This window comes from Mastomys coucha, unplaced genomic scaffold (genome assembly GCF_008632895.1).
Source record: "Mastomys coucha isolate ucsf_1 unplaced genomic scaffold, UCSF_Mcou_1 pScaffold17, whole genome shotgun sequence".
Taxonomy (NCBI): domain Eukaryota; kingdom Metazoa; phylum Chordata; class Mammalia; order Rodentia; family Muridae; genus Mastomys; species Mastomys coucha.
The window spans coordinates 8053572-8064436 of NW_022196899.1; positions in this window are offsets into that span (position 1 = coordinate 8053572).

Sequence of the window (10865 nt, forward strand, 5' to 3'; positions counted from 1 at the left end):
ACTATTTGCTGATGATATGATTGTATACTTAAGTGACCCCAAAAATTCCACCAGAGAGCTCCTAAACCAGGTAAACAACTTTAGCAAAGTAGCTGGATATAACGTTAACTCAAACAAATCAGTGGCCTTCCTCTACTCAAAAGATAAACAGGCTGAGAAAGAAACTAGGGAAACAAAACTCTTCCTAATAGTCACAAATAATATAGAATACCTTGGTGTGACTCTAAGCAAGTAAAAGATCTGTTTGACAAAAACGCCAAGTCTCTGAAGAAGGAAATTGAAGATTGCAGAAGATGGAAAGATCTCCCATGCTCGTGGATTGTCAGGATTAATATAGTAAAAATGGCCATCTTTTCAATAGCAATCTATAGGTTCAATCCAATCCCCATAAAAATTTGAACTCAATTTTCCACAGACTTAGAAAGGGCAATTTTCAATTTCATCTGGAATAACAAAAAACCTAGGATAACCAAAACTATTCTCAACAATAAAAGAATCTCTGGTGGAATCACCATCCCAGACCTTAAGGTATACTACATAGCAATTGGTATAATACATGGTATTGTTACAGTGACAGGTAGGTAGCTCAATAAAATAGAATTGAAGGCCCAGAAATGAACCCACACACCTATGGTCACTTGATTTTTGACAGAGGATTTAAAACAATCCAGTGGAAAGACAGCATTTTCAACAAGTCGTGCTAGCTCAACTGGCAGTTAGCATGTAGAAGAATGCAAATTGGCCATTTCTATTTCCTTGTACAAAGCTCAAGTCCAAGTGGATCAAGGAAATCCACATAAAACCAGATACACTGAAACTAATAGAAAAGAAAGTGGGGAAGTGCCTTGAGCACATAGGCACAGGGGAAAATTTCCTGAACAGAATACCAATAGCTTATGCGCTAAGATCAAGAATTGACAAATGGGACTTCATAAAATTGCAAAGCTTCTGTAAGGCAAAAGGCACTGTCAATAGGACAAAAAGGCAACCAACAAATTGGGAAAAGATCTTTACCAGTCCTATATCTGATTGAGGGCTAATATCCAACGTATACAAAGAACTCAAGAAGTTAGACTTCAGAGAACCAAATAACCCTATTAAAAAATGGGGAGTAGCCAGGTGGTAGTGGTGAACACCTTTAATCCCAGCATTTGGGAGGTAGAGATAGGCAAATTTCTGAGTTTGAGGCCAGCCTGGTCTACAGAATGAGTTCCATGACAGCCAGGGCTACACAGAGAAACCCTGTCTCAAAAAAAACAAAAACAAAAAAACAAAACAACAACAACAACAACAACAACAACAACAACAACAAAATGGGGAATAGAGCTAAATAGTGAATTCTCAACTGAAGAAATTCAAATGGCTGAGAAGCACCTAAAGAAATATTCAACATTCTTAGTCATGAGGGAAATACTAATCAAAACACCCCTGAGATTCCATCTCACATGAGTCGAATGGCTAAGATGAAAAACTCAGGTGACAGCAGATGCTGAAGAGATTGTGAAGAAAGAACAATACTCATTCATTGCTGGTGGGATTGCAAGCTGGTACAACCACTCTGGAAATCAGTTTAGCAGTTCCTCCGGAAGTTGGACATATTACTTACCTGAGTACCCAGCTATACCACTCCTGGGCATATACCCAGAAGATGCTCCAACATGTAATTAGGACATTTGCTCGACTATGTTCATAGCAGCCTTATTTATAATAGCCAGAAACTGGAAACAGCCCAGATGTCCCTCAACAGAGGAATGGATACAGAAAATGTGATACATTTACACAATGGAGTACTACTCATCTATTAAAACAATGAATTTATGAAATTCTTAGGGAATTGTATAGACCATGAGAATATCATCCTGAGTGAGGTAAGTAAGCCAATTACAGAAGAACCCATATGGTATACACTCTCTGATAAGTGGATATTAGCCCAGAAGATCAGAATACCCAAATACAATCCACAAACCACAAGAAAGTCAAGTAGAAGGAAGACCAAAGTGTGGATACTTTGTTCCTTCTCAAAGGGAGAACAAAATACCCATGGAAGAAGTTAAAGTGATAAACTATGGAGCAGAGACTGAAGGAAGGACAATCCAGAGACTGCTCCACCTGGGAATCCTTCCCATATTGAGTCATCAAATCAAGACACTATTGTGGATGCCAGCAACTGCAGGCTGACAGGAGCCTGATATAACTGTCTTCTGAGAGGCTCTGACAGTACCCAACTAATACAGAAGTATTAGTCTCATAGCCATCTATTGTACTGAGTACAGGGTCCCCAGTGAAGGAGCTAGAGAAAGGACCCAAGGAACTGAAGGGTTTGCAGCCCCTTAGGATGAACAATAATATGAACTCACTAGTACCCTCAGAGCTCCCAGGGACTCAACCACCAACCAGAGAGTACACATAGTGGGACTAATGGCTCCAGCAGCATATGTATAGCATAGGATGGCCTAGTTGGTCATCAATGGGAGGAGAGGCCCTTGGTTCTGAGAAGGTTCTATGCCTCAATGTCGGGGAATGCCAGGGCCAGGAAGCAGGAATTGGTGGGTTGATGATCAGTGGGTGGTGGTGGGAGGGAACAGGATTTTTTGTTTGTTTGTTTGTTTGCTTTTTATCTTATTGTATTTTTTCTTTCTTTCTTTCTTTTTTTTTTTTTTTTTTTTTTGTGGACGGGCAATTGGGAAAGGAGATATCATATGACATGTAATTTAAGAAAAATATCTAATAAAAAACCCACAGAATTCAAGATATATGAGAATCTTAACCTTAGAATAAACCTTAGAATATATTGATACAAAGGTCAAAGAAAATTCAAAACAGAAAAAACTCCTAATGGAAAACATCCAGGATATCCAGGACACAATGAGAAGACCAAGCCTAAGAATAATAGGAATAGAAGAGATCAAAAATATCCAGCTCAAATGACTCAAAATCATCTTCAACAAAATTATAGAAGAAAACTTCCCTGTCCTAAAGACAGAGACGATCATAAATGTAAGCAAAGCCTCCAGAACACCAAACAGATTGGATCAGAAAAGAAAATCCTCTCTTCACATAATAATCAAAATACCAAATTCACAGAACAAAAAAATAATATTAAAAGCTGTAAGAGAAAAAGGCCAAGTAATAGATAAAGACAGACCTTTCAGAATTACACCAGACTACTCAATAGAGACCTTAGAAGCCAGAAGAGTTTGCACAGAGATCATCCAGACCCTAAGAGAAAAAAAATGCCAACCCAGATTATATATACTGCAAAACTCTCGATCATCATAGATGGAGAAACCAAAATATTCCATGAAAAAAACAAAAAGGAGAGAACCACATATATATAATATCACCTACAACAACAACCAAAACAGAAACTAACCACCATCTGTCTTTAGTATCTCTCAATATCAGTGTACTTAATTCCCCAATAAAAAGCCATAAGCTAACTGACTGGATACTCAAGCAGGATCCAACACTTTGCTGTATACAAGAAACACATCTCAATGAAAAAGATAGACACTATCTGAGATTTAAAGTCTGAAAAAAAATCTTCCAAGCAAATATTTCCAAGAAACAAGTGATAGTTGCCATCCTAATAGCCTCTAAAATAGACTTTCTACCAAAAGTAATCCACCATGGTGGAAAAGAACACTTCATATTCATCAAAAGAAAAATCCACCAAGAGAAAAAAATCAATTCTGAAAATCTATTCCCCAAATGCCATGTCACCCACAATCATAAAGGAAACTTTACTAAAGCTCAAAACATACATTGAAGTGCACACAATAATTGTGGGAGACTTCAGTTCCCAACTCTCACCAATGCACAGGTCATTGAAACAGAAATTAGAGATGCAGGGAAACTAATAAAGGTTATAAAACAAATGGATTTTCCCAACATATACAGAACATTTCACCCTAAAACAAAATAATATACCTTCTTCTCAGCACCTCATGGTACCAAAATTGACCTTATAATTGATGACAAAATAAGCCTCAACAGATACAAGAAGAGTGAAATAATCCCATGGATCCTATCAGATCACCACAGAATAAGGCTACACTTCAATAACAACTAAAATAGCAGAAAACCAACATACACATGGAAACTGAACAACTCTCTACTCAATGATAATTTGGTCAGGGAAGAAAGAAAGAAAGGAAGAAAGAAAGAAAGAAAGAAAGAAAGAAAGAAAGAAAGAAAGAAAGAAAGAAAGAAAGGAAGGAAGGAAGGAAGAAAGGAAGAAAGAAAGAAAGAAAGAAAGAAAGAGAAATTAAAGACCTTTTTAAAAAAATGGTTATTTTATTTATTTACACTTCAAATGTTATCTCCTTTCCCAGTTTTCCCTCCTCAAGCCCTCTATTCCATCCCTCTGTACATCCTGCTTCTATGGGGGTCCTCCTCCACCCCCTTTAGCATCACTGCCCTAGTATTACTCTATGCTGGGGCATCTAGACTTCATAGCACCTAGGGTCTCCCCTTCCATTGATGTCAGAGAAGGCCATCCTCTGCTACATATGCAGCTGTAGCCATGGGTCCCTCCATGTGTATTCTTTGGTTGATGGTTTAGTCCCTGGGAGCTCTGGGGTGTCTGGTTGGTGGATAGTGTTTTTATCCCTGTGAAGTTGTAAACCCCTCAGCTCCTTCAGCCAGAGCAATCAAACAACAAAAGGAGATCAAGGGGATACAAATTGGCAAAGAAGTAGTCAAGGTACCACTATTTGCAGATGATATGATAATATACATTAGTGACCTCAAAAATACTACCAGAGAACTTCTCAACTGATAAACAACTTCAGCAAAGTGGCCGGATATAAAATTAAACTCAAAGAAGTCAGTACCTTTTTTTTATACAAATGATAAATGGGCTGAGAAAGAAAGTAGGGAAACAACACATTTGACAATAGTCACAAATAATAAAAACTGTACTGGGGCAACTCTAACCAAATAAGTGAATGATCTGTATGACAAGAGCTTCAAGTCTTTCAAGAAAGAATTGTACCTGTCTAAAAGAACTACAGGGACAAAAATGTAGAAGAAACTGATGAAAAGGAAGTCCAGAGAGAGGCCCAAATTTGGACCAATTTCAAGGGAAGGCTCCAAGTTCTGCCACTATTACTGATCCTATGATGTACTTACCAATAGGAGCCAAGCATAGCTGCCATCCAAGAGGCCCAACATGCAGCTGACTGACACAGAGACAGATACTTGCACCCAACTAATAGATAGAAGCTGTAGACCTCTGTGGTTGAATTAAGGAATGTATTTCTATTGCTGTGATGAAATATCATGATCAAAAAGCAAGGAAGGGAGGAAAGTATTTATTGAGGTTACCCTTTCACCTTGGTGATAACAAACGAAGTCAGGACAGGAACTCAAGCAGGAATTGAACCAGGAGGCAAGACCTGATACATAAGTTGTGGAGGAGTGCAGCTTATTAGCCTGTCCAACATTGCTCCCTCAACGTGCTTTCTTACAGAATGAAGGACTACCAACTCCGGGATGGAGCCATTTACAATGAATGGGCTCCAGAGGCAGAGGCAGGCAGATTTCTGTGAGTTCAAGGACAGCCTGGTCTACATTGACCCCCTCCATCAATGACCAATTGAGAACATATCTTATAATTAGATCGTATGGAGGCATTTTCTTACTTTCATATAACTCTAGTTTGTGTGTCAAGTTGACATAAGACTAACCAGCACTCTGCTGAAATCTGAATATGTTAGAGGCTAAAGCAGGAGAATCTTAAGTGGCAGGCTAGCCTGAGATATAGAGTAAAACCTGTCTCAAAAACAAGTAAACTAAACACAAAAGGCTAGAAGAAGAAACTATGTAATGAAGATAACAATTATATTTAACATGGGTTACTCTATATGTAATATTAAGCTCGATAAGATGATGGCTTGAGTAAGCAGCAAAGGAATAAGTATATAGTCCCAATATTGCTTGTTCTTAGACTTGTTCCTTTATTTTAAATTTATGAGTGTTTCACCTGTACATACAAACTCCACAATTATGCCCATACCCACAGCGGGAAGAAAGAGCATGGGATATTCTTAGACTAGAGTTAGTGTTGAACTCCAGCAACCAATTCATGATCAATGATAAGAGCACCAAGTGCTCTTACTCATTGAGGCATCTCTCCACACTGCCTTGCATAGTTCTACGTGGATAAAGAGTTATTTCAGTACGATATGTTAATTGTTTCGTTAGAAAAATATGTGGTATTTTAAAAATCAATTCGGTTTCAAATGCTTGTAAGTACAGTTTATACTGTAAGATTGCAATTCTTACTCAGGGGGCAGAAGCAAGTGGATCTTTGCAAGTTTAAAGGTCAAGCTGGTCTACCCAGTGAATTCGAGGACAGCCAGAGCTATGCAGAGAAACCCTGTCTCAGGAGAAAAAAAGTTTGCAATCCTTGAAGTAGCTTTTAACTTAATAGGGACAGAGTATATTAAGTTCTATATTTTTTTCAAGATTCTAAGGGTTTCTAACAGTCAATAGGGACTTGAAAAAAACTACCAATATCTACATAACAATTAGGAGCAATATTTCCTTGTGATGTATTGATATCATATTTATTCTAACCTAAAACTCGACTGCTTCCTTCCATTTATTGATACAATTAATCTATATTTTTATTAGGGATATTTATTTTCTAAAAATAAATACTTTGTATATCTTTTGTGGTCGTCACTCAGAACTCATTTTAGAACACATTTTGAATTGATTTGTTTCAATTCTAATTATTTGAAAATACAATAAACTTTTTATTACAGATTCTGCATCTTTTGACTAATTAGAACCCATGTTAATTCTTGAAATAGGTGTCTTATTTCTTTTGAAATCGATATGAATAGGTGCTAGATATTAGTTTTAGAAAAGCTAATATCTATTCACCTTCTTTATACTTGATGGACACATATCTCTTCAGATCCATTCAACTCATGGACTGACAACAGTGCTGTGATATTTTTGAGCCAAAGCAAGTGTATGTTCCAAAGACAACACTATCATTCATAAGCAGAATGATCATGCTTATTTGACACAATGACCCAAATCAAGACTCTAGTTACCCTGGTTATTGCTGATGAAAGAGATCAAAGGAGGATTCTTTATAAGACTTAACTGATGCATGTGTAGTCTACCAAGTACCCTGACTCTTTTACTTGTATTTCTACAATGCCAAGATGTATTTCACATGTATCTTATGATACTGGCAGCCTCAAATATTGCTCAAAATTGGAATAAAATAAGTTCAGAGGCATTTTATTGTCTAAAAACTCAGTGAAAGTCTTGGGTTATAAACAGAGAGTGCTATATTTTTACAGGAGATGATACCTTCCCTGCTCAAGTATAGGTTTACATTATTTTGTTATCATTATTCAGGGTATGGGAGATGGGCATTCCAAGTTTTGTATCAATTTGGTTTTGCCTTAGAAATTTTGTTCCTGAAGTCCAGAGACTTAATAGTAATCCAATCCATGCTTCTTGGAAAACTTTCTTTTTCAAGGAAACAAGGTATATCAAGGACTTTCCCACCAATTTTGATACATGACAATGATTGTAAGTAGATTTCTTCTTGCCTCTTTAGATGCATAAGGTGCCATATTCTTATTAAATAAACCAGAGCTTATATTATGAAGGTTTATACTATGGTGTAGATAACCAAGATATAAACTTCAGAGCATGAAAGATGGTGTGTTCTGTGAAAGAATGATACTTGTGATGGCAGATAGAACATTTATCCAGATTGTATATGTTGGATTCATCTTGAGAGAAATGAGAAAAGACATTGTGTTTCCAAGACTGTTTTTATAATCATGATGGAAATATAGATGTTTGTGACCTATACCTATGCTATTTAGGCATTTTAGATATTTTCTAATGCTCACAAGGAATTACCATGGATTAGTAAATCAAATTTCTGTTTGGTCTGCTTACTAATACTTCTAAAATATCAGTGCCTGTTGCCCGCCTACTTTAGAAAAGAAGATAATATGGCATATACACATGCTGTAGTTAATAATATCACAAGCGGAACTAACAGGCTCAGTATTATGCAATTCCTTTGGAAAGACTAGAACTCAGGAACACTTTGTTCCACCACTACAGGTGGAAACCTACAAAGAGAAGTTAAGGATATATATAAACTTAACACTTTTATAATCAGATAATAGAAATCTGTACAATCTCCATGCAAAAAAATGAAAGTTTCTTAAAATATTAAAAATCAATAAAATGCATGTTTTAGTTTTTATCAGGCAGTGGTGCCACATGCCTTTAATCCCAGCACTTGGGAGACAGAGGCAGGTGGATTTCTGAGTTCAAGGCCAGACTGGTCTTCAGGGTGAATTCCAGGACAGCCAGGGCTAAACAGGAAACCCTGTCTCAAAAAAAAAAAAAAAAAATGTACTTCTAATGAAATAAAAATGAAGTTAGTGAGATAAAACTGTATCTAAACTGTTATGCCCATGTGAGCTTTGTTCAAAATAGCCTGATAGCCCAAATATGGTAACAGAGTCAGTATCAGTATATCATTATACCTGATGTATAAAATACTTAGAATATGTAAATTACAAGTATTTTTAATAATTCACCAATTTACATATATCACATATGTGGTAGAATGAATAAAATTTGCCTCCATAGGCCCATAGAGAGTGGTGCTATGAGGAGGTGTGGCCTTGTTAGATTATGTATGATTCTGTGGGAGGAGGCATGTCACTAGGAGGTTGACTTTGAGGTCCCAGCATCTCATGCCTGACCATTGTCTCATTGTCTCTTGCTGCTGTTTGCTGGTCAGATAAAGGGTTCTCAGCTTCTTCTCCCTCACCACATCTGCCTGCAGGCTACCAAAGCCTCACACTAAGATAACAATGGCAATGTGCTATTCCTCTGAACTGTGAGCCAGCCCCAATTAAATGTTTTCCTTTATAAGAGTTTCTGTGGTCATGGTGTCTCTTAACAGCAACAGAAACCGTAAGACAACATGTAATATATTATATATATAATATTTCAGTAGCCCCTCATGAATAATTAGCATAGCAATACATAATATATCTTATTGAGCAAAGAAAAAACCCTTGAAGTCCCCATGTTGATGTTCATGGGAATAAAAACTACATAGAAATATTGGTCAAGCAAAAATTATCCAGACACATACATATAAAATCCACTTGGATTCCCTTAGTTATAGAATTTTAAATAACCAAAGTCATAATAGAATATATTAGAAATTATCATTGGTTGGGTCAGAAATACATGTCAAAGGCTAGAAGTTTTGCTGGCCGGTGGTGGTGCATGCCTTTAATCCCAGCACTTGGGTGGCAGAGGCAGGCAGATTTCTGATTTCAAGGCCAGCCTTGTCTACAGAGTGAGTACAGGACAGCCAGGGCTATACAGAGAAACCATGTCTCGAACAGCCCCCCTCCAAAAAAAAAGGCTAGAAGTTTTAACTGTGCAAGGTGATTTGTAGCAGTCTAATTTACAGCACTGTGACTGTAGTAAGCAATCATATATGTCATATATTATATAGCTGTGAAGGATTAAGAAATTATATAAGCCATACACACACATATGCACACACACAGACACACAGACACACACACACATACACACACACAGAGATAGAGAGAGAGATCAAATAAAACTTTGGGCACTGATCTAGTTAAGATAATGGAAAACATTTTTTTTTTATTATTTTCTTTTGTTTTATTTTTGAGGCATACACCACTTTTAGACATAGTTTATATGTTAATCCTCTGTTAATAACTTAGTTCTGCTTTTCTGTATTGTCCTGACAGGCCTGACTGTCTCCACTCCCTTGCCACAATGCATTGTTGTATTGCCACAAATTACCAAAAGTACCCCCTTATGGCATGGGACAGACCTGCAGCTCTCTGAAGGTTCTTTACGCAGCTCCTTACTTTTATCTAAATTTCTTCTGATGAGTGTAATTTCATCTCCTTCACATTGCCTCTTACATGTTCACATTCTAATTATTACAGTACACTGGAGCATTTTTTGTTCCCAATGATTTAAATTATGCTGTATTCATTACTTTTAATATTTAGTTAGCTCATTTGTCATTGACTATCAATCATTCATTATTTTATCTGTCAATCTAACGTGCAATACAGATTAGAGCTCACATATATTTTAATGATTAAATTGTTAAAAATGCCTCAATTAAAAGACATTAATAATCAAATTCAAATTCACTCAAGTGAAACCCTGTATATAATCTCTCTTTTGGGTAGCCAAATCATCCTTATACAGTAATATAATGCTGTCATAAAACCTTGACTTTCTTAAATTACTATTTGCAAAAGACTTCAAATATCATCACTGAATTTAACTGTTTTACAATCGACTCAGATTTTTTCCTATTTTTCACAATTCATTAGTCTTAATTTAATTCATGGTATTTATTCCACATATACTGAAGATAATGATATCAGATTAATATCAGGATAAATATGTACCCATACAAGTAAATGTTTAACTCTTAAAAATTTTTTCACCAGTATATGTATACTTACTAACATGTACATGTTATTAGGATACTCATATTTTTGTCATCTTTTAAAGAAACATCACAAATATGTGAATGTGTACATGATAAAAGAGGAGAATTAAGGTATTATAACCAAAATTGGAAAGATCATTATATTTCCAAGGACCTTCATTATATGTCTTTTATTACTAATAATGCTTGTTTCAATAATCAACATAAATGACAAAAGAAGATAATTATAAAGGAAAATGATACTTAGAATAGTTTAATACAATAACCCAGCAAAATGGAATAATTGACTTATTTTTGTAAAAATAATTAAGAATTACAAATCACCATTGTAAATGATGAG